Source organism: Eptatretus burgeri, chromosome 1, assembly GCF_056783735.1.
Source record: "Eptatretus burgeri isolate ZD-2024b chromosome 1, Ebu_testis_v1, whole genome shotgun sequence".
In the NCBI taxonomy this organism is placed as follows: domain Eukaryota; kingdom Metazoa; phylum Chordata; class Myxini; order Myxiniformes; family Myxinidae; genus Eptatretus; species Eptatretus burgeri.
The window spans coordinates 107,179,371-107,205,139 of record NC_140961.1 but is presented as its reverse complement, the minus strand read 5'-3'; the positions used below and the strand labels follow the sequence as shown (position 1 = coordinate 107,205,139).

At 47.0% G+C, this 25,769-nt stretch overlaps 1 pseudogene; it reads left to right on the top strand.

The window, feature by feature from the left end:
- The window catches only part of LOC147035138 (uncharacterized), a 40,153-nt pseudogene extending 17,097 nt beyond the window's left edge, over positions 1-23,056 (top strand).
- Positions 23,057-25,769: the final 2,713 nt, after the last annotated feature.

Sequence of the window (25,769 nt, the reverse complement as noted above, 5' to 3'; positions counted from 1 at the left end):
CTCTGACGAAGCCACTCAACGACATTTATCTTTTTGTTCCTTAGTCATTCCAGTGTAGCTTTGGCTGTGACCTTCAGGTCGTTGTCATGCTGAAAGGTGAACTTCCGTCCCAATTTTAGCTTTCTTGCAGAGGTCAGCAGGTTTAACCTGAAGGATTTTTTTTCTATTTTACTCCATCCATTTTCTTTTCTGTCCTGACAAGTGCTCCAGTCTGTACTGAGGGGAAACATCCCAATAACACGATGCTGCCACCACCATGCTTCACAGTAGGGACGATGTTATTTGGGTGATGTGCCTTGTTGAGTTTGTGCCAAACGTAATGTTTTGCATTTAAGCCAAAAAGTACCATCTTGGTTTCGTCAAACCACAAAACTTTTTTCCACATGGCTTCAGAATCTCTGGAGTGGTTTTCTGCATACCTCAAATGGGGGTATGCCTGGTGTTGGCTTAATGGTTAGGATGGTGGGTTTGGGATCCGAGGGTCCTGAGTTCAAATCCTGCTCAGCTGTTGAATTAATACCAGGTGGGTTTAACTCGGCCTGTCATCCTTCCGACGTCGGGAAAATGAGTGTCAGCATACTGGTACACTGTGTCGAAGTGGCGACCCCTCCAGGATTGTGCCCAAAGGCAAGGAGACTGCTTCAGCAGCACCAACGCTCTGCACAGAGTATTGGCCCAATGGATGGATTGAAATGGGGATATGCCTGGTGTTAGATTAATGGTTAGGGTGGTGGGCTTGGGATCCTTGGATCCTGAGTTCAAATCCCACTCACTGTTGAATTAATACCAGGTGGGGTTGACTGTGCCTGTCATCCTTCCGAGGTCGGCAAAATGAGTGGTATCCTGTGTGGGAGTAGCGACCAGTTCAGGATTGTGTCCAACAGCCAAGGAGACAGCTTCGGCAGCACCAACGCTCTGCACAGAGTATGGTAGCAATGGATGGATGGAAATGGAGGTGGGCTTTTTTGAGCAATGGTTTCCTTCTTGCCACCCTACCATGCAGGCCAGACTTGTGCAGTGTTTGGGATATTGTTGACACATGCACACATTGACCAGTCTTTGCCATAAAGGCATGTTCCTCTTTCAGAGTTGCCATTGGCCTCTTGGTGGACTCGTATGATCAGTCTCCTCCTTGCTTGGTCATCCAGTGTAGAGGGACAGCCTGATCTAGGCAAGGTCTTGGTGGTACCATACGCCTTCCACTTCTTCATGATTGTCTTGACTGTGCTCCAAGGGATATTTAAGGCCTTTGAAATATTTGTATTCCCATCCCCTGATCTGTGTCTTTCCATAACTTTATTCCGGAGGTCTTTTGAAAGCTCCTTCGTGCTCATGGTTGAGCCTTTGCTGTGAAATGTTCTCAACAGAGAAAACCTACAGGAACAAGCTGATTACCTCCACCACCGAATGTGAAGGAAGTTATGTTTTTACCTCTGTTTGTTTGTTTCTTTGCCTGACTGTGTGCAGGAAATATATCAAAAAGTTGTGGATGGATCTGGATGAAATTTGGTAGGCAGGTTGGGTGTGTAACAAGGACAATCTGATTGGATTTTTGTGTAGATCCGGATCTGACAACGAGAATTTTAAAGTGATTCTTCACCATTGAGAGATAGGGCCAAAAATGATACACAGCACGATATCTCAAAAAGTTGTAGACAGATTCGTACGAAACTAGTTGCACAGATTGGGTGCGTGACACGGAAGAATTGCTTCAATTTTGGTGAAGATCCGAATCCGGATCCGATAATTTTTAAAGTGATTCTTCACCATTGAAAGATAATACTAAACATACATATTGTTGTGGTTGACCAAATTCGCAAACCACCATTCAGGTCCCTTAGGTGAGATATCTCGGTAAGTATATGTGTAGTTAGGCCCAAACCCGTTGTCTAGAGGGAATAAATGTCATTCATGAGGGCTGCGACTCTTCAGGATAGCCGTTTTTCTTTTACTATCTTTATTTTGGACCAACCGCCATTATTACCACCACCAACCACGTCTCAACAGCCATCACAACAACAACCACCAACCACAACGCCGCTTCACCACAACCGCCACGACCTTTACCGTCACAACTCGCCACCATCGCATCACCGTCATCTCGCGCCACTCGTGGGCACCGATGCTGGACTCGTGTAGAGCACGCACCGAGCAGCGTGTTCAAAGGCATCGCGGACTTTCCGCAGAAAAACGGATCAAAAACGACTCACGCCCACTTTTGTTCCGTCCAATCGGTGAGCGAGGGGCGATTTGGCCCCGCCTCCAGGGCGTTGGAGGGCGGTCGCTATAAGCAAATTCATAGATCAAAAAGCATTCACGCCCACTTTTCCTCGGGCCAATGGGGAGCCAGCAAGAGAGATGAAAGGTCGGAGGCAGAGGGTCAAAGATGAAGGAGCGAGGCCACGGGGGATATAAGGGGCCGCGTTCGTCAGTCGAGGCAGTTCAGTTCGCAGGAGGAAGAGTTCAGTTGGAAGCGTCAGAAGGGTTGAGTTGGAAGTGGAGAAGCAGTTTGCAGTTGGCAGTTCGCAGTTGGAAGTTCGCGGAGTCGGTTCGCGGAGTCGGAGTGAAGAGGACGGAGCTGTGGAGAGGCGGCGGCGGCGAAGGCGGACGAGGGGGTGCTCGCGTCAGATTCGGGGAACTGCGGAGAGAAAGGCCGGCGGCGCGACCGAGGTCGTGGTGGAGACGCTCGTCGCGGGACCCGCGATTTTGTGAAATCCTCCTTTCCCCGAGCATCAGCAACCCCCTCCTGTTTCCCCCCGCGCTGAGATAGTGCGACAAAAGGGGGTGGGAGTGCCAGGGGGGGCACTCCTTCCCACCCCCTACCAGACACTGTCCGCGAGGCCCGCGGAGTTGAGGCACCACCGCCACTTCGCGTCTCATCATCAGATGGGTAGGCCCGACACAGTCTCGGCCCCAGACCCGCCTACCCCCCTCATCCTGGAGGGTGGTTCTCTTTTCTTTTGCTTTGGGAATATGTGTTGTCGGCGCCGTCTGTGAAGTAAAATTGTATAAGTGTTGCCGTGTGCTCGCGTAGTCGGTATTAGATCTGCATTGTCGCATTTGCTTTTTGTCTTCTTCTTTTCCATGTGCTTTTGGTGGAATTGTATATGTGTGCTTTCCGTTCATCGCGAAATAAATGTGCTTATTATTGAACTGTTTTCCCGCTTCGCTTCGTCATTTCTTTCATTGAATCCCCATCTTGCTTCACGTAAAGGGTTGGTCGTGGGCTAAGACGCCCGATAATTAATCGAACCGTCGAGGCCGACGAATAACACCGCTCAGTTATCCCGATAGTACGGAACGGGTCGCTTAAGTGGCCCGTGTCCGAAGTCGACCTGCGGCGAGGTGCGATCGCCCGGTCTACCCTCCGTGTGGGTACTTAGGTAGGTCGAATTTGGCGAGCAACCCTATCCCACGCGGGGGCCGATTGGCTCGATCGCGGTGAGACCGAAAGGTCCACCCGTGACTGGTTCCCGGCGTTAGTCCGAGAGGGTCACGACTGGATTGTCCGTCCGGTGGGCGACGTGCCGCGATTCGAGTTACGAGTTACGTGGCCGTTCGCACGCCGGCGGGCGCGAATCCGCAACACTGGTGTCAGGTCGTGCGATATAAACTCATCGCCCTCCTCGCAGCACTGGTAACGGAGAACGGGAAAACAGGCTCTCCTGTCTCCAATTAAATTCACGGGAATCGGTCCAGGGGTGAGAGAAGCGACCCCCGATTCCCTCCAAATTACGAGCGAGCTAAATTAACCCTTTAAGAGAAGCAAGATGGCGTCTCAAGGCGAGCGGGAGCCGGGGGTATTAGAAATGTATATGTGTAGTAATGTAGAATCCATGGCTCAGGATGAAATCCCCGTGCAGGAAATGTTGGTTGTACAGGAAAACGAACTCGCCCAACTGAACCCAGAGCCCGAAATGGGTGCGGCAGCGGCTGCGGTGTATGACACCTCCCCTCCCCCTCTCCACCAAAACCCTTCCCCGACCCCTGCCGAAACGGCTCACCCAAGCGCACCCGACATGGCCCAGCTATTCACCATGCTGGCACAAATGAATGCGGAAATGACAGCGAAGATGAATGCGAACATGAACAAGCAAATGGACGAAGTGAAAACGAGGATGGATACAAATACAAATGAAATGAAAAGCATGAACGAAAAGATGGATACAAATACAAATGAAATGAAAAGCATGAACGAAAGGATGGATACACATACAAATGAAATGAAAAACGAAATGAACAAGCAAATAAACGGAATGGAAGCAAACATGAGGGAAGAAACGAAAAAGCTCCGGGGTGAGACGCAGAACATGGGCCGATGCCTGCAGGCGGGCATGAAGGCCGTGACCAGGGAGATTAAAATGGCGACTCCACGTGTAGAAGCGAACGAACTGGGAGGGGGTGCAACGGTGACCGAAAGGGAAAAATTAAAAGGGGAGACCAAAACGTGCGAGACGAGACACAAGGCCGTGACAAAGGAAATAATAATAGTTGAGACAAGGGAGGTTAAAGGTGAAGAGGTGACCGAGTTGGCAGAGACACGGGAGACAGAAAAAAATAGAGGAGAGACTGCACGATGAAGACGGGGTAAGTGACGCACACACACACACACGGAGGTAGTGGAGGACAACGGGGGTGAGCTGGTGGACTGGGTAGGGACCCAGTGCGAGCACCTGGATGGCCTCCTCCAGGAACGAGGGGAGGGAGTATGCCCTCTTGAGGCGAGTCACGACCAGGTGAGTTCGGTCGTGCTTTGCGAGTTCGGGGGGAGGAGTGCTGCGAACGGGCGCTTGGAGAGCTTGGGGGGTATAGAGGCCCCGGAGACCCTTGTGGGGACACGAATCCCCAGTGTAGTTGTCCCTGTGTGTGTGGTGCAAGGTGTGAGTGCGTCCCCGTGTGTGGAAGCGACCCCGTGTGTGAGTGGTGTGGTGGCGATGGTGCCAGAGTACGTGCTTCCCAGCACGCCGTGTGTGGATGAAACGGCCAGTGTGGATGAGGCACCGCGGGTGAGTGCCCCCGCGTGTGTGAGTGAGGGACCGTGTGTGGATGAAACACCGCGGTTGAGTGCCCCCGCGTGTGTGAGTGAGGCACGGTGTATGAGTGAGGCACGGTGTGTGGATGAGGCACCGCGGGTGAGTGCCCCCGCGTGTGTGAGTGGTGTGGTTTGTGTGAGTGAAAGGCCACGAGTGCGTGGAGCCACGTGTGCGAGGGAGGTAGCATGCGTGAGTGAACGGCCGAGTGCAAGGGAGACCGTGTGTGTGAGAGAGCGGTATGTGAGGGAGATGTCGGTTGGCATGCGGGAGCACGCAGCCGCGTCTCCCGGTGTGAATGTGATGGAATGGAGTGTGAGCGTCGTAACACGCAGGTGTGCGTGGGTGGAATGGAGGCGACGACGGAGACATGTGAAGAAAGAAAGCCGAGTAGCGGCTGTAGTTGTTTCGGGGACCGTGCCGGGTTCACCCAGCAGTGAGCACGAGGTCCGTGCTGTGCAACGCACGAGACCACCACGTGCTCGCTTGCGAGAGTGAAGTCCCGGTCCGGAAACGCCAGCGGTGGATTTGCCGATCCCGCGGACGGACAAAGTTTAGGCAGGATTACGGATTTGGACCGGACGGGTTCTCCACGCGATCGTGTGTGTTAAGCTCCAACGGGCAAAGCACATGTGTTCGCGTAGGGAACCCCTCGAAACGTGGGGCTTGTGTTTTTTTTTTATGCGCACGGTGACGCCATGGCTGCACATGGGGTTGGAATCCGGCAGGAGGGGTATCCCTGCCGGATGGTACCGTCCAAGGAGGGACGAGGTACACGTGCAGCTGCATGACGTCACGGGCAGGTGCAAAGTGCGCGAGTTGCCGCGCTGGTGCTGCGCATGTAAAAAAAACAAAAAAAACAAGCCTCACTTTCGGGTGCACAGGATTCCTGGGCAAGGGGTGGAAGACCCCCTTGGCCAAGGGCACATGATGGAAACTAGTTAGGGGGAAGGGTTAGCTTAGTTAGACCGACTTCATGGGGCAGGGGTAAGTCCTCATGGAGTCCGTGGAATGGATTAGTTAGAGGGATGATAGCGAGATTTAGGTTGGGAAATTATTTTTGAGTTAGGAGACAGTGACAGACTTGTGAATGTGTAGCGGGGACGTAGCTTAGCTACGTAGTGTTAAAAGGAACGTGCTGTAGTTTAAGGGACGACGTGGGAGCACGAGTTAGTTAGGGGATGCAGATAGAAGGATGGCAGAGTTCAGCGGTGAGTGTGTTGAAGAGTTGGTGAGTGAAGTGGAAGCATGTGCTTGGTGAATGAGTGAAGCCAGCGGGTCTGTGTGAGTGGAGCGAATGGGAACTGCATGGTGCGATGAGTGATTGGGGGGAGGAGTGACTCCCGCCCAAGGGACCCCGGGGTCAGTATAAAGTGAGTTAGGGGGTTAGTCAAATTTACAAAATGGAGGTCGTTTTGTTGTTGGTGGGAGTGTAGGCTCGAAACCCGTTTGGAGGGGTGCAGGAGCCCTGTTGACGGGCTGGGAGCGTGGCTGCGAAAAGTGAGTATCGCTGAGTGGGTACCCCGGGCACCAGGCTAGTCGGCCGTGGTCGGCCAAGGGCCCATGGGGGGCCGGGATAGCGTAGTGGGCACGGGTGTGCCTGCTTGGTGCGGGGGCCCGGGGCGCCATTAGCCGCGTGGGCAGGGTTGTGGGCACGGGTGACCCTCGGAAAGGGGCCCGGGAAGCCAGCCTGCCACGTGTGCGTTTCAGGGGAGGTGCCAGGGGGGGCACTCCCCGGTGTTAGGGAGCTGGTAGGCTCGGAGGCAGTGTAGTGCCCGGGGGTGCCATCGTCGGAGAATCGGCAGAGGGTCGTGCCTGCCAAAGGGGGCCACGTGTCCCAGCCATGAGACCGTGTGAGGGCACGGAGAGAAAATTGGGGGGGCGAGGCCCGAAATTGTGAGGACACCAACACAGGCGACGGGAATCTGGGTTGTTAGAACCAATAGTTTAAGCGAGAGGCGCTTGTTGAAAGCCCCGGGGTAGTTTAACAGTTAAATGGTTAGGGTAGATAGGAAGTGTACCCCTCCGCACCATCCATCCCCTCGCTCTCGTTGTGGGCCGCTGGACCCACTTTGGGTTAGATCGCCGAACTCTGGGGAGGCCATTCTGAGGCTTCGTTGGGCCTCGACACAGGACGCTTGCTCTCCCTTATTCCCCTCCGGGAAGGGAACGTAGGGGTTGGGAGTAGGCTAGGTGACAGGATAGGTTAGCCGAACAAGGACAGTACAGGGGGTTAGGGGACGATTTATAGTGGGGAAGTAAAAGAAAAAAATAAATAAATAAATAATAATTAAAAAATAAGTTGGGGCTAAATTGGGGTTTGACAAATTAAGGGAGTGGGTATGTACAGTGACAGGCAAAGGCGATAGGTGGGAGGGAGACAGGTAGGTAGGTCCGAGCCCGCCTTCCAAGTGGCCAGCACCACCGCACTCCCTCCACCAACCTCCACTGAACGGCAAAGGCTGGCCAGCTTCATCTGCTGGCTGCGTTGCTGCAAGGCAAAGGCCGGCCCACTTCATCGGCAGCTGTTGTGTTGCTGCAAGGCCTGTGCTGGCTGGATCGTCTGCAGCTGTGGTACTTCAAGGCCTGTGCCGGCCAGTTCATCTGCCGGCTGTGTTTGCCTGCAGCGGCCTTCTTCTGCGGGCTGTGTTTGCCTGCTGCCTTTGCCATGCCATGCCCACTGCCCCTGTTCACCAGCCCCGTTCAATTTTTGCTTTGCCCCCCCCCCTGTTCACTGCCATGTGCGCCAGGATCGTAAAAGCAACAGTTTGCAAGCTGCAAGAACTGCCCTGTTGGCAGCTACATCACGGGCCTGCAGTGGCGGCCCGTGCACCGTGTTTGCGTTCAGTTCAAACCATTCATCCATCCATTCGTTGTGTTCATTGCGTGTGCCACTTGAGCTGGCACGGAGACTACGTTTGTGCAGCCCATGCACCGTTGTGGTTCACTGCGTTCAGTTCAAACCATTCATCCATCCATTCGTTGTGCTCATTGCGTGTGCCACTTGAGCTGGCACGGAGACTACGTTTGTGCAGCCCATGCACCGTTGTGGTTCACTGCGTTCAGTTCAAAAGGGAAGGCCTTGGACTGCGTGTGAGCAGCCAGCCACGTTCCCTGTCACCTGCATTGTTTGAGTCAGAGACTGCATGCGAGCAGCCTGGCTCCCTGTTAACTGCTTTCTTTTTGCAGAGCTCATTGATCCTGGGCCATGGTTTAGTGTAAAATTTGTAAGTTAAGGTTAAGATGTACTGTAAATATGAGTGCGCCCCCGGCATGTTTGTCTTAGCGCCGGCAATTTTATTTAAGTCGTCCGTGTGAGTGAGTTTGTTTAGGTAGTTACTCAGCCCTTAGGTTATTTATTTTGGGGACACGAATACCATGAATGTCGCACTCAGGGATCCGTAGGTAAAATGTACTAGGGGAAAACTACACATGCTGACACACGAAAATTTGACGACTCGGGACGAGTCTGTAAAAAGGGGAGGGGGTAGTGTTGTGGTTGACCAAATTCGCAAACCACCATTCAGGTCCCTTAGGTGAGATATCTCGGTAAGTATATGTGTAGTTAGGCCCAAACCCGTTGTCTAGAGGGAATAAATGTCATTCATGAGGGCTGCGACTCTTCAGGATAGCCGTTTTTCTTTTACTATCTTTATTTTGGACCAACCGCCATTATTACCACCACCAACCACGTCTCAACAGCCATCACAACAACAACCACCAACCACAACGCCGCTTCACCACAACCGCCATGACCTTTACCGTCACAACTCGCCACCATCGCATCACCGTCATCTCGCGCCACTCGTGGGCACCGATGCTGGACTCGTGTAGAGCGCGCACCGAGCAGCGTGTTCAAAGGCATCGCGGACTTTCCGCAGAAAAACGGATCAAAAACGACTCACGCCCACTTTTGTTCCGTCCAATCGGTGAGCGAGGGGCGATTTGGCCCCGCCTCCAGGGCGTTGGAGGGCGGTCGCTATATGCAAATTCATGGATCAAAAAGCATTCACGCCCACTTTTCCTCGGGCCAATGGGAAGCCAGCAAGAGAGGTGAAAGGTCGGAGGCAGAGGGTCAAAGATGAAGGAGCGAGGCCACGGGGGATATAAGGGGCCGCGTTCGTCAGTCGAGGAAGTTCAGTTCGCAGGAGGAAGAGTTCAGTTGGAAGCGTCAGAAGGGTTGAGTTGGAAGTGGAGAAGCAGTTCGCAGTTGGCAGTTCGCAGTTGGGAGTTCGCGGAGTCGGAGTGAAGAGGACGGAGCTGTGGAGAGGCGGCGGCGGCGAAGGCGGACGAGGGGGTGCTCGCGTCGGATTCGGGGAACTGCGGAGAGAAAGGCCGGCGGCGCGACCGAGGTCGTGGTGGAGACGCTCGTCGCGGACCCGCGATTTTGTGAAATTCTCCTTTCCCCGAGCATCAGCAACCCCCTCCTGTTTCCCCCCGCGCTGAGATAGTGCGACAAAAGGGGGCCCCCTTCCCACCCCCTACCAGACACTGTCCGCGAGGCCCGCGGAGTTGAGGCACCACCGCCACTTCGCGTCTCATCATCAGACGGGTAGGCCCGACACGGTCTCGGCCCCAGGCCCGCCTACCCCCTCATCCTGGAGGGTGGTTCTCTTTTCTTTGCTTTGGGAATATGTGTTGTCGGCGCCGTCTGTGAAGTAAAATTGTATAAGTGTTGCCGTGTGCTCGCGTAGTCGGTATTAGATCTGCATTGTCGCATTTGCTTTTTGTCTTCTTCTTTTCTATGTGCTTTTGGTGGAATTGTATATGTGTGCTTTCCGTTCATCGCGAAATAAATGTGCTTATTATTGAACTGTTTTCCCGCTTCGCTTCGTCATTTCTTTCATTGAATCCCCATCTTGCTTCACGTAAAGGGTTGGTCGTGGGCTAAGACGCCCGATAATTAATCGAACCATCGAGGCCGACGAATAACACCGCTCGGTTATCCCGATAGTACGGAACGGGTCGCTTAAGTTGCCCGTGTCCGAAGTCGACCTGCGGCGAGGTGCGATCGCCCGGTCTACCCTCCGTGTGGGTACTTAGGTAGGTCGAATTTGGCGAGCAACCCTATCCCACGCGGGGGCCGATTGGCTCGATCGCGGTGAGACCGAAAGGTCCACCCGTGACTGGTTCCCGGCGTTAGTCCGAGAGGGTCACGACTGGATTGTCCGTCCGGTGGGCGACGTGCCGCGATTCGAGTTACGTGGCCGTTCGCACGCCGGCGGGCGCGAATCCGCAACAATATATATATATATATATATATATATATATATATATATATATATATATATATATATATATATATATATATATATATATATATATATATATATATACACACACACACACACACACACACACACACACACACACACACACACACACACACACACACACACACACACACACACACACACATAGTTGCCGTTCTGCGAACCGCATCCCTCAAAAGCAATAGCAACCATCATAGAGCGGTCCCAAGACAGTTATGCCATTAATATACCTTCAGATGGTGCCTTCCATTTTGTCTAGTGGGACAATGGGACAGTGCTTTGTGTGGATCTCATAGCTCGGTCTATTTACACCATTCTAACATCATTTCAACTCTTCTTTTCTGCTTATTCCTGAGGTAGATCTGAATTTGGGTCCTCGCGGAGGCCAACACGTGCAGCACGTGCCACGGCCGGGAGAGGGGAATATGAAAACCATGACAACACCACACGAGCATTGACAGCGCAGCTGCGAGGATACAGCGATACTATCAAAGGAACCTCTGACCCAAGCTCGAGATGATCGTCTGACGTTTCCAATGATCTGGGATGAGATTGTCGGTTGCATTGAAAAGGCATATGAACTAATATCTATGAAAGAGGCTGCACGGATGTTGTTTTTCACAACACAGAAGCAAATGATCCAATATCGGCGAGAGCATGGCTGGCACCTTGGTGCCAATAACTATATCGTCAGAGGCCGATAATAGGAAAGCAAAACCACGCCACATTGTACAGGACACAAGTGTGCTAGATATGGGTGGCGCATTCTTTTCAACCCCTTTCTGGATTTAATTACATCGGCATCCTCTTTTCCCTGCATTTCTCCATCTGATACTCGTACCTATAGACTTTTTCATTCCAAACCTCCATTTAATGATTATATCCGATCGTTCCCCTCAATTCCTGACAGAGATCTTATCGTTGGTCCTCGCTGGCAGCCGTGGGTGTTCCCCACGGATGGCGGACATCTCCTTGCCTCTCCGCCCGGCGAAGCGGCGATCAGGCAGAGGCGCGTTGTGCAGTTCAGATCTCTCGGGCCGCATGGTGCATCCAAGAGCAGGCATTGATCAGTGCTCATCGGGGGTGCGTGGGTGGGCATTCGGGGCCGACGCGATCCTCGGCCGGTCGTCAGGGCATAGTCCGGGAGATCGCTGCAAGGCAATTCATGTTGCGGAGTTCGGTGTGGGGCGATACATATCATGGGGTTCGGAGCGAGACGATTCCACAGCTTGGAGTTATTTTGATGCAAGTGGAGTGGAGCTGCTTCCGGCCATCACGGCCACGCCATGCACTGGTCTGGCCCCAATCAGAGCGGCCGATTCGGGTGACGACACATTGCTTCGGGGTAATGCCCCCACCCTACACCCCAGTGTCGATTAAGAACGGGTGGCGAGGCCGTCCGGAGTTCCGGTTTTGGTGTCTTGCCCATCACTGCCATCAAAATGCTCGTCTTGTTCTATGCCTGGCCTGGGATCGATCCCTCCGCCCATCTGATAACTCCGCCTTCTTCACCCACTCACTCTTGACTCTGCCTTCTACTCCCGCCGTTCTGTCGACATCGCCTGCGACTCCGCCTCCTCCTTCTCCCACCCTTCTCCGCCCACACATCACTGATTCCACCCACCCACCTGGTCCTGTCTAGCACTCCGACCACTCGCTCTCGACTCCGCCTTCTTCACGCAAAGTCCCTCCTTCACACCTCATGGTCGTGCCACCATTCTCTGGACCAACGCGAGCTGTAGTGAGGCAGATAACAGCAATTTTTGAGAGGAATCGTGCAAATGATGATACAAGCATCAAATTTGGCACATTTGTTCTCCAGGGGATTCTAATCAAATCTGCCTGATTGGCCATTTGAAAACCCAAATTTTGAAAAATTTGAAAAAAAAAAATTCAAAAAAGACAAGATCACGAATCAATGTTGGATGCTGGCTGAGATTGGTCAATGTTTCAAAAACATCATCAAAGACGTTCCACGTCTGCCATGCAGTTTTCATCCCTTTCCCGCGGAAGGCAGACACGATGTCGCATCCCATGAATGCATGGAAGTATGGGTTCCCTCTAGCTTTCTCAGGCCCTATTGCAGAAACTACCTCATGGACTGGGATCCATCGCACCTTGACTCCTTGGCCAAAGGAAATCCACATGTTCTCAAGACCTAGTTCCTGTAAGGATGGCAGTACAGATATTGCTATGACTAGTACGTTCGTGTCATTAGCCTTAATGATAATGGACTTGCTACCATCCGCCGTTGCATCCCTGGCGTGTACAAATATTCGAGGGTAAGCTTCTTCGTAACAATATGGAGACACAGCATCCAGTGTCTTCCTTGTGTTGCTAATGGCATCTTCTCTTTTTGTGACAATGACTGTGCTTGCCGTCTGTGCTTCACACATCTTTTCCGCAAGGAAGTGAAACAGCTCAGTCTTGTTGCTGTCATCTCGAAGAAAGCTTCTCCAGTTACTTGGGGTCTTACTGGTTCCTGTCACTCTTCTTCTGATTCCTTGCCCCCTTTTCGACCTTGCCTCGGACTTCAGACTTGACTTGTACCCATCAAACACTACGTCCACCCTCTCGTACCTGGCACCATAGGATTCCACCTTTGGGATAATGTCATCTTTCGCAAAGTCATCAAATATCTTTGAAGTGCGTGGTGATAGGGCATTGATAAGTGCTGAGCCATCAATGATGACTGCATCTCCCCTTGGTTCTCTGTCTGGGATGTTCACTTGTGCTTCAAGAATTTCAGCCAGCTGTGACTTCATACTTTTTTGAAGTTTTTATTTTTATTTTTGATGGGCAGATTTTTGATGGCCAATCGGGCAGATTTGATGAGAAAGCCCAGCAGAACAAAAATGCCAAATTTGATGCTTGTATCATAATTTGCACGATTTTTCTACTATCTACTACACTAGTGCATGAAGTGCCACAAAGCAAGAGACGACACGCCAGCTCTCAGGGAGGTATCGCCCAGCGGAGCATCCCCCAAAAACGTATTGGTGGCACGATCGCGCAATCGTGCAAGGTATTGAGAGACCATTAGCCTCATCTCGTCTCCTCCTTTTTCTCTTCATTAGCTCCTCTTCATCGGGTTGTGCGTGCGTGCGTGTGTCCTGGTGCCTGTCCTCGTTTAAGTTAAGATTGTACAATAATTATGTCAGGATAACTCTGCTCTGTGTCTGCTTTTGTAAGTTGCCTGTATATTGCCGCACCTTTCACATTTCTTCCTATCCCTGCATTACACACAACAATAAAACTATACACTGTGCCGCATATCTTTCCTCGCCTGCTTGTAAATAAATTATTATTAGAAATGTTCCCTGCTCGTTTTTGTTTGTTCTTTCATTGATACAACATGGTCTGAATCTTAGCTTAGCCAGGACTTTATTCCCAACCATCCATTCCCTTTAGCCGGTACATCCTTAGCATTGTCGATCGGCTGCATCCGATCCGGTAAGGTGATCCGGTTCAGATAAGGCGTACTGAGGGCATGTTCCCCAGTAATTAAATCACGTAATTAATTAGGTTAACCCGGTTAACCCATAGACAGGAGTATATATACATATATATATATATATATATATATATATATATATATATATATATATATATATATATATATATATATATATATATATATATATGTATTATATAGCACGATATCTCAAAAACTTGCGGAAGGATTCGAATTAAATTTGGTGGGCAGGTTGGGTGTTTGACCACGGCGAATTGATTCTGGTGAAGATCCAAATCCCAATCTGGATATGAAAATTATTTAATTTCAAAGTGATTCTTCCCCAATGAGAGATCGGGTCCCCTGGTCTGTCTCAGATAAGTTCCCCATATATTTCCACAGGGCGCTCAAGATCCACCAGCAACTACCTTCTGGTAAAACTACCAAAATCAATAATCACTGCTCACCTTCATTCTTTCATTCCACTTTTTCCCTGCCTTTGAAACAAACTCCCACACACTCTTCAATCCAAATCTTCCCTCCAAGTCTTCCATCAGCTGTTCCCCACCATCTCATATCTTCCCCCATCTAAAATCTTGATCTTTTATACCCCCGTTAATCCACCCCAAGCCCACCTCTTTAAAATTCCCTGTTTTTCTTCCTGAAAGTCTCTGTAGTGTCCATTTTGTTTACCCCATGTACTCCTATTGTCTGTTCCCCACTATTTTGTGCTTTCCTCTCCTGCCCTTCTTGTGTCCTGCCTTGGAAGATGTGTTAGCTCTAACATGAGCCAAGCCATGGTATACAAAAAAAAGGGGGTGTAGACTTTTTTTAGGCACTGTACTTCAATGAATAAGGTCAAAAACTTACTGGTCATCGATTTATATAATTACAAGGGGGTGGGGGTACCCACGCATTGCTTGGGGGAAAAGAAACTACGTAGATGTTCCGGCACATGTTGGACAATGAAAAGGTATGGAGCTATACATTGTCCTCATGATGGTTACCTTTTGCATTCTGGTCGGCAGCAGCTCTACCTGATCACAATTACCAAATATACACTTTGTAGCAGCAGGTGTTGGCCGCAAAACGGACATAACCTCCACTCAAAATTTTGTGTCTCCAGGTGCTACGGTTTGGCGTGAAAAAATAACTTCAAAACACACAAACACTTTAATACATTTATAAGATTACTCTCCCTCAAAATTTTTTTGTTGTCGATGTGAAGACCATTTTGGCAAGTTCATCGATCAAACATCCATGGTCCTCTTTACATATTCGACCTGCAGTAGCTGCAGATGTCATATATATCTCTCTCTCTCTCTCTCTCTCTCTCTCTCTCTCTCTCTCTCTCTCTCTCTCTCTCTCTCTCTCTCTCTCTCTCTCTCTCTCTCTCTCTCACCAAGTGCATTGTCTGCATGATATTGATATACCTGCGTTTGTACACCTGTTCTGTACATCATTTTCCACCTGGAGCCTGCACTTTGTTTGTGTTTGTTGCACTTTTTCCTTGCAGCGAAGCGTCTTGCTCGCAGACATGTCTGCTATGACTCGCAATCGTGCACTCCTTGTGCTGCTCCTGTTGTGCATCCTGACTCAACCTCGATCCGCCACAAAGGAGTCTCGCTCTCAAGAGCCAATCTTATTTCAGGGCTCCCTGCGGAACTGGAGGAGCAGCACAGGGCCGGTGAAGAGAAGAACTCTTTTGAGCCCCATAATCGAATTCCCTCCAGGTAGGATGTAATATTGTGCACGTAAATCAGAATAACCAGCAAACTCAGGTAGTCCGTGGGCAAACGTGGAGATGGAGGTACAAAACAAAGGATTGCTCATTTTAGAAGATTCAATTGTTGTGAAATACTAGAACAAATGAAGTTGCAATTTTGGAGAAGGAAATTAATGGAAAATAGAGAATACGAATCGTTTTGTCCATCCCTTTACGTCAGGCAACAGTTTAATCAGTATTCTCGGTAAGATTTCCTAATTTAAGAAAGTACATCTCGGGATAAATGAGTGTTTTCTTCTTCTTGCTGCAGGAAAGAATCCAAGTGCACAGACAGTGTTTGTGAAGCACATCGCCACCCTTCCTCTCGGCCGTGAGAATATGACATGATAGTCACTTCTCTTATCTCATGCAAAAAAACCACAGAAATTAACCTTTATCAACAATAATTATTTGTTTATATGATTGATTGACAATTCCATTTCCTTTGTACATGTGTGTTCGACCAAGAACATCAGAAGTAACTGGCACTGAATTTTAACACAGCAATTTGCAGTGAGGATGTAACAATGCGGAACTATCAATGTATACCTCGGGCTGGCAGGATATCGTGGGTTGGGCCTGGGTTTGAATCCCAACTCACCTATAAACTGTCACCCTGGTGTTTCGCAGGCTGCACAATGCATGAATATCACTCGTTAAGCCAGAGGACTCATCTGCCAGCAATGGGGGGATGGGGGTGTCATTGTTGGATGTTAAAGGTCTTATTGTGTTGTTCACGAAGAGTTGGCAAATTATTGCTGACATCCTGAACAAATTACAAATTTGTCACATTCAGTTGAAAGTAGGGACTGACCAACTCGAAGGTGGAAATAATTGCAGCTGTTTAAGTAGTAGTAGTAGTAGTAGTAGTAGTAGTAGTAGTAGTAGTAGTAGTAGTAGTAGTAGTAGTAGTAGTAGTAGTAGTATTACCTGGAAAAGGAAAAAGATGCTTATATATTGTTATGTTTGTGAAGTAGATGGAGGAATTTCATCGTAAAGGTAGTATTGTATAGTGTAGCATGGCCCGTGGATGGGTAGGAGACATATCGATGTATACTAAGCAGGGAAAACTGAGATTAAGATTGTTATGTGTCTCCACATGGGGGTGGTGCTGTGTTAACTAGGTAGGGTTTAAGGCTAGTTTCTCTCAGTATGTGATTGCCTTTTGTGATCTTTTCCTACGTTTTTTCATTTGAGTCGAAATTCGCTAATGCATTACAAATGCGTGACAGCCGGTCAGAAAAATCATATTCAAATAATTCCGCTCAATTTGTCACTTCTGGAATCATTTGATTCCACATTTTTGGGTTTCACTCATTATAAACGCTTCCAGTCACTGGAAAACGAAGAAAATATAGAATGTTTGCCAAAAAAGTGGGGTTAACATGCGTCAGGTTTGACTGAAATATGAGGGAATAAAATGCCGTTTTTCACATAATAGCAGAGATATCACGGCCATTACGGGCTTCTTCATCGGAAAACAATGACGTGTTGTTTGTGCAGTGCCACTAGGCACACGTCTATTGTGTCATCACTTCTGTTGTACCTCGTTCACGTGTCCTGCAGACCACTTTCACGTGCGTAAGAAATGGACAGACCTGCATCATAAGTTTCGTCGGGATTGTTTTGCACGATCGGCCATCAATGGAGACGATTCCTGCAGATCGGTATCCTACAATTACGATGTAATACATATAATTGATGTCTTTATTGCAATGCAGCTATATAGTAAAGCTTATCATCATTTATGCTCCCCCGTGAAACTTTGACGGACACATCTTACGCACGTTAACCGAGGAAACCTCGCTCCGTACGAGCAATTTGTCGATCTTTCCGGTGAAACGTGTTGCAGAACAAAGGATTCTGAACATATTCTATGGGGGAAAGGCGATTAATATTCCAATAGACGTATGCGAGTACGGCTACTCGGGGTATGCAAATGCGTTCTACGCGGACGTCACAAAACTACTGCATCGGAATCAACGTTTTTCGGAACAAGATATGTAAAATCGGACAAACGATGAATTTCGATGCGCATACTGTATTACGGACGTGTCCTATGATATGTAACTACGTAGTGTGAATAGAATATTCGACACAGAGCAAAGGTATCCAAAAAAGAGGCAAAATTATAACGTACCAAATTCAATGAAGGCAATGTAACGCATTAGCAAATTTTGATTCATTTACAAGGCTGGCTATAAAAAGGAATGTTGATTTAACAACAACAACCTGCAGGCCATGCCCCCAAAGCTTGGGGATTGGTCTGTGTGACGTCAGAAGGGGCTAAAGAGACAGAAGGGGCTCTCTCTCTCTCTCTCTCTCTCTCTCTCTCTCTCTCTCTCTCTCTCTCTCTCTCTCTCTCTCTCTCTCTCTCTCTCTCTCTCTCTCTCTCTCTCTCTCTCTCTCTCTCTCTCTCTCTCCCTCTCTCCCTCTCTCTCTCTCTCTCCCCCCCTCTCTCTCTCCCTCTCTCTCTCTCTGGGCAGTTGGTGTGAGAAATGTGGTAGAGACAGAGGGTCTCGTTTCCTTGCTCTCCTCAGCATGACCAAATAGCAGGGTGATTCTTGTTCTTCGTGTTGTGTGAATTTGTTCACGTGCTGGAGCAAGATGCTAGCGATTGACTGTTTGGCTGGGTCACAAAGTTGTACGTTTCTGAGGAGAAGGAGAGAAGAAGAGGAGCACGTCTCTTGGCCATATCTCAGAGCCGTGGCAGTCGCCCTTATTACGTGATTGAGCAGCAGGCGGCGCCATTTGGTGAGTGGTCCTGATACTGAGAGGAGCGGTGTGGTAATCTCGATCACAAGAAACTGCTTGGCAGTTATGGGCCCCAACGAAGCAAGACCGTCCACACAAATCACCTCACATATGTGACCGCAGAGAACGACTTGGCGCCATTTTTCTGTGTTTTTCCACATGATGGCAACGTGGTTTCAAGGATCGTCAGGCTCCTAAAATATCATCTCTGGACACACACCTAAGTGCCAAAATAAAGGGAGGATTTTCTTTTATTTTCATCTTTCCCCTTGTCTGTGTTTGTCTGAGTGGAGACGCCGCAAATGAGGCTTTAGTTTATCTCATGCTTGAGATATTTTCATTAACTCACGCTTTGATTATTTCCATTATAAGTCGTTGATTTATGTTCATTACAACCTCATTTGTTTCATTTACTTGTGCTTGTCTATTTGTTGTGGGTTGGAGTATAAACCCGAGTGCTCCCATTCTGGTGAATGCATCTGGTAAACGCCTTCGCCACCTTCCATCCCACGTACATCAGAATCTCCAAGAACCTCGGCTGTTCGCCTCCAATGTAGAACCGTTCGGCTATTCGTCCAGGTCTGCGTTAACCAACCATCCATGACAACTGGGTCGGGAGCGAGTCATTTTATAACCTAACCAGCTGGACATGACAATATGTTTGTTAACTAATATTTCAATGAAAAATTTATAATGTAAAACCATATTTCTACAGGGAGGTGTCGAAAAATGGATATACCCAAAAGAGTGTTGAATAGTTTTATTGTTATTCGAGATACTGGCATAAATTTGTTATGAATACACGTGCCTAATAGACTTGTAAGTTTTTGGTTCACGAACGCCAGCCAGAGTGACCACTATATTCGTTATGTCTGTATGTCTGTCTGTCTGTTGGGTAGTCAATGTAGTAGAAAAAAAAATTGAGATTTTTTTTTCTACCCTTATTATCAGTATTTCCGTCGATATGTTTGTCTGTCTGTGTGTCTGTATGTATGTCTGTTCGGTCCAGTGCTCCGTTAATACAATGGTGATTTCGATGAAACTTGGTTGGTAGGTTCATATCATGACCGAGTTGAGAACCTAGTTGAGCAAATGAGAACCGTTGCTATGGACCCATCCGTTGCCGAGCAACTGACCTTTGAAATTTTCAAAAAAAATCTCAAAAATTTATTTTTTCGAAAATCAAAAATTGGGCCACGAGCGTCTGCAGGCAGTGCATTCAGCCATATTGTCAAAAATTTCCAGCCGGATCCAATGAAAACTGTCGGAGAAGATAGACTTTGAATGAACCCTGGTCGAAAACAATAAAAAAACGAAGTCTGTTATGTCTCAGAGACTATGAGTAAGATATACATGAAACTGGTCTGGTAGGTTCATGGTATGTCCTAGTTATGTGTGAGAAAGAACCGTTGCTATGGACCCCTCCGTTGCCTAGCAACGGCCGAAAAACCTCTAAATGTGGGGGTATTTTAACGAAAAAACAATCTGCAGCATTAACCCTTGAAGCTAGAATCATGAATTTTTTTGTGCTTAATCCTCAGGTCTTTCCCCATCGAACGGGCCCATCGCATCAGGTTATACTGGGTAGGCGACTACCCATGTCCGCCTACCGGCTTGTCTGTTTATCTGTTTGTCCAGAGCATAACTCAGTGGACTTTGATCCGATCTTGATGAAACTTGGTTATGTGTTCGATAGTAATGTCTACTTGTGTTTTCCTGAATGACTCAACGTCGTGCTACGCCCATTGTGGGCGGAGCCACGCCCCAAAAATAGCCATTTTAGGGGGTAGTAGGATTAAAAATCTATCTTCTTCTAGGGAATTGACTGAATGGAATGGGTTCTTTGGTATTTGAATAGGAAAATGAATTATCTAAAACTTGTCGTTGTCCGATTTTTCATTTTCGTCCCAAGGTCAAGGTCACAAGGTCAAAAACTTAGAAAATTGCGAATTTTGACATAAAAATCATACAACCACCCAAACTTTGAGAGCTAGGATGACAATATTTTTTTATGCATAATCTTGGTCATTTCCCACTTAAAGTCTTCAAACCATTTTGCTCTATCTCGAACACCTTGCCCATAGCGCCCCATTCAAGTTTGTTTTTACGCTGATTTCATCAAAGTATGGATAATTCTGAGGAGTGCGAAATGCCATATAGCCTATATGACATTATATTGTTCCTGGAATGTTCCAGAGGAAGTTTTGCACCAAAGGTCATAATCCTTGACCTTTGACCTATAAAGGTCACCAAGTTCAAATTTTCAAAGTTGTGGGAATCGAACCAGGTATTTGACCTTCTTCGACGAACTAACTCCAATAAGCTATAGCACGTATCCTGTTTCCTTATTTTAATGTGCACAACATTGTTTTGTGACCTTTAAAGATTATGCAAAGGTCAAATTTTGAAAGTTGTTGAACGAAACCGGGTTTTCGACATTTTGCAGCTAATAACCTGTCACCCGTACCACATCATGTTGATCATTTTTATAACTTGGTCAAAAATTATGACATTGTCTCATCCTTGACTTCGGAAACAATGTACATCATCAAATACCACTCATGGACCATTGTCGTCTTCAGACTTGTAGTTTTTTTATTTTATAATGGTATCGTTTGGATATTTTCGAATTATTAATAACCATCTACATGTCGTCCATCATTGACTATAACAAATCCCATATGGCGTTCAAATTCTGAGAAAACGTTTTTCAACACAACTGTAGATATGGATGAACATCCATCCATCCATTGGGACCATACTCTGTAAAGAGCGTTGGTGCTGCTGAAGCAGTCTCCTCCCATTGGGCATAATCCTGGATGGGTGGCCACTCCGACACAGGATACTATGGATGACACATCAACAATACGATGTTTAAGTTATTCAAGGTCCCTTGGTTTGCGAGTGTGGAGTTTACTTTTTTGAAAAAAAACCCCAGGGATAAAAAAAATATAAAAAAATATGTAGGTATAAATTCAGGTTAATCAGGGAGCCATTTCATAGATCCCCCTCAACCAATGCAATGGTCTGGCCAAGTTTGATTTAAAAACACTTTAACATTTCGAGCAAAGTGACGTGGTGCTCTGTCCTGTTGGAAGATAGCTCTTTGCAACAAGTTGTCATTTTCTTGGAGTTATGGAATAAAGAACTCTCGTAGCTTGTCGATGTGTGAAATGCTGCTGACAGTGCGTTCATCAAAAATATAGGGTCTCGAGATGTGAGAACGTGACATGGCATATCAGATGTTTACTTTTGGGTGAATCCCTTTCATGTTCATATAATTCATGTCGATTTTATTCTCCCTTTATCCTACAATTGTGACCATTAGCTTCAGCTGAAATGTGGAATGTAGCCTCATCCCTAAAAATGTTCGTCCGATTCTATCCTCACAATTAATTATTGACAAACATTTACTCTTGTTTCATAATCCTCTTCAAACGGTTTATGAACTGTTCGTATTTTGTCACATTTAAAACAATTCTTTTTGAAGGATATCATGAACAGAACTTTATGGAATGTTTAACTCAAATGATATTCTCCTAATTGAATATTTCGGGCAGTTGGTAAATACCTCCTTAACAGCATTCGTCCTTTCATTTAACTTTGTTGGCCTTCCAGAAGATTTCCCCTTCAGGACAGATCCTGTAGCCTCAAAATTATCCACCTATCTTCCTATGGAGTGTCTTTCAGGTGCTGGTTTGTGCATATCATGCTGAAAACACCTTTGTGCTAAAATGATTCAATCACATTCATGTACAAATGTCACAATTTTTGCTTTCTCTTTATGATTTGTCATTGTATCAGAAAACGGGGTCTTCCCCTGAAACAGAAAAAAAAACAAGTCGAGGTATGTTCAAAGTACACCGCTACATGCCAAATAAATAAATAACATAGCCCCCAGGGCACAACATTGCCAGGGCGCCTTATGTGCCCCGCAATGCCGCCATGTAGCACATGGAGATGGAATTGGAAGGGAGTGGTGTACAATAATCTTATATATTATTTCCGAGTTTGTGGTTTCGTGTCGCGCTATCTTCGACTTTGTTCTGCGCTCGAGTAACGTGATATTCGGCTTACATTATCTCAAAGACCATATGAGGTGCATGGTACAAAAAAAAGTAAATAAAATGGTTCTGAAACAGTGAAATCGTATTCCACTTACTGCATTAAAGTAAAATTACTACTGATACTCTGCATCAGTTCCTTTCTCAGACACCCACCCCAACATGTCGCGCAGAGCGCGGGTTATGCAAGGTGATCAATTAATTGCAAAATAAAAACAACGAAATTAAAAAAAATTGGAATTTGGCCACGGTGCTGGCAACAACTTGTCTAATCTTCACAAAGGATATTGTGGGATTTTTAACATCCACCTACTAATGGTGGCAGACGGTACACTCAGTAAAACGTTCATCCTAGGACCGGCAGACACATTGATGAATCACTTTGCCTGTGAAACAATGGGAGGAGAGTTTATAGCTCAAACAATATTCAAACCAAGGCGAGACAGCTTAGAGGTGAGTGTGCATTACTCTAGGCAATCCTGCCAGCCCAATTGCACGATACCACAGACTATTTGTACTATACTACCTGTCTGGTACCATGATGGCTGAGCTTGTTTTCATACGATCTAAACATATTCAAATTGATCAAATACACTCCCCCCCCCATCCCTTCTTTTCTTCTTTGAGGTTTGCTGTACTCTTCGGCTGAATGCACAAAACAGTTTCATGATTTGTACTATACCACCAGAGACTGCTTGGCTCCGATGTGTAAGTAGAACTAAACCACATCAAAACATGCTTGATGATAAAAAAAAAAATAATGCACATAGTCTGCATTTGTTCAGTAATCTCTGGAAAGGAAATATGTCCAAATTTTGGCAAATCCTTACCGAGATGCTAACCTTGATGGAAGTTACTGGAGCAGACATTTTTGAAACAAATTTTAAGGTTTTCTACATATAATGAGGTCATAAAAAACAAAACTTATTTTTCCTTAAAGAATGTTTAAAATATGTGATTGGTTTAAATTCCAGAAATGAAAAAAAATCAAAGAAATGCACCATGACATGTATGTATATATATATATATATATATATATATATATATATATATATATATATATATATATATATATATATATATATATATATATATATATATATATATATATATATGAAGTGTGTTCAAAAAGTATCCAACCTTAATTTTTCATGCATAAACAAATGAAGCTAGGGAGGCGTGGTTTGGTGCACGTATGTAGACAATCCTAATCCGTATGTGTGAATATTTTCCCACCTGCAGAAGCTGTCAGTCGCCGACAGACCACCGATGAGTGAGGAAGTGTAAGTGAGCGCCGTCGGATTTTCGTTTTTGACAAAATGACGGATCACTGTGGTTTCATCGCCAGTGATCACAGTGTTGAAGAAGTTGGGATCGCTGTTCACAGTCTCCAGCATGTCCTGTGCGATCTCCAAACGGAGTTGCTTCTGCTCGATCGTTAGCAGCTTTGCCACGAAATTCGCTGAGATTCTCCTTAAGCCCAAATCCTCAGTCACAATGGAATGAACGGACCGAATGCTGACGCCCGCCTCGTCTGCAAGTTCTGTGATCGTGATTCGACGATCCTGCATCAGCAGGGTCCTCATTTGGTCAATGACGATCTCATTTCGGGATATTGAGGGCCTACAAGAAAGTGCTTCACTTTCCTCTGATGTGCGACTATCTTTGAAGCGGTTGTACCACTCTTTTTATCTGTGTGGTGCCCATTGCTTCGTTCCCGAAGGCCCGTTGAATCTTGCGGATCATTTCCACTTGGGAATCGCCAAGCTTTACAAAATTTGATGCAGTAGGGTTGTTCAAGGTTTTCCATCATTTTGTCAAAAACTAAAATCTGACGGCGCTCACTTACACTTCCTCACTCATCGGTGGTCTGTCTGCGACTGATAGCTTCTGCAGGCGGGAAAATATTCATGCATACGGATTAGGATCGCCTACAAACATGCACCAAACCATGTCTCCCTAGCTTCATTTGTTTACGCACGAAAAATTAAGCTTGGATACTTTTTGAACACACCTCATATATACATACAGGGGGTCCCAAAAAAAATATACAACTTTTCACCTGCAAAGAGGATCGTCACAACATATATTTAAAAAAAAAGATATATGGCTGGATAGAAAGCTGAAAGGTTGAAGTTTATTGTACCAATGTCAAAATTGCCACCAAAATTTAAATTTTGGTATAGAATCGTCATTTTCTTTTAGACCACATGTTCGATGTCGGCTCCACGTTGTTGGATCACTGCCTGCAAACGCGTTGTCATGTTCTCCATCACTTTGGGAAACGTTTCCTGAGGAATGTTCTGGATTTCTCGGTGGATGTTTTCCTTCAGCAGATCGAGAGTCTGAGGCTTAGTGTTTCCATAGATCCTGTCCTTGAGATACCCCCACAAGAAGAAGTCTGGAGGAGTAAGGTCAGGGGAATACGGTGGCCACTCAACGTCTTCGTAGAGGGAGATAAAGCGGCCCTCAAAATGTTGGTTGAGAAAACGCCTTGTTTCCCTGGATGTATGGGGCGGTGCCCCATCCTGCTGGAACCACTGGGTTCTAATCTGGATCAGGTTGTTTCTCCTACGGGCCTGAGTACGTACCTCAGGCAGATAGAATTCCTGAATCATTTCACAATAGTTCCTCTTGTTTACGGTGCGAGTGTTTCCCTGGTCATCTTCAAATAAGTATGGACCAATTATCCCATACCAACCAACCGCCACCCACATGGTGACTTTGAGAACAGATCGAGGCACCAGTTCAGTTGATGCATTACCAGGATTTTCAGTTCCTCAGTACCGAAAGTTTTGCTTGTTTTCCTCCCCGGACAAGTGAGCATGGCATTCGTCCATCATGTGAAGTTTTTTGAGAAAGTCTGCATCTTCCTTCAACTTTCCTGAGAACCAATTTGCAAAGTCTCGTCGTTTGCGTTTCTTTTGATCAGTAAGCACCGTTTCCGTTTAAATTTTGTATGGAGAGGCATGAATGTCATGGCAAAGGATCCTCTGAACGGTGCTCTTATGAATGTTTGTCTCGGCAGAAAGTCGTCGAATCGATTTTTTTGGACTCTGAACGACCACCTGTCTCACCATTTCCACATTTTCTTCACTACGACCTGTCCTCTTCCGACCACTGTGCCCTTGTGAAGGTCACAGATGGTTCCCACATTGGTAAACTTTGTGATGGTGCACTTTATTGTCCGAAAATTTGGTGCATGGCGCAAGTGGATACCGAAATGTCTCGAGTAAAGACGTTGCACCTGTATGACACTTTTCGTCTGGTGCCAAAGTTCAACAATTTTCGTCCGTTGTTGTACGGTCAGTCTTGGCATTTTTCTGGCACTTGCTTGGTATCAAAATAAACTTCAGGGTCTCTGCAACAATGAATGAAGCATTAGTGACAAAATTACTGCTTTTTTAGGATCAAACGAAACATTTTAAA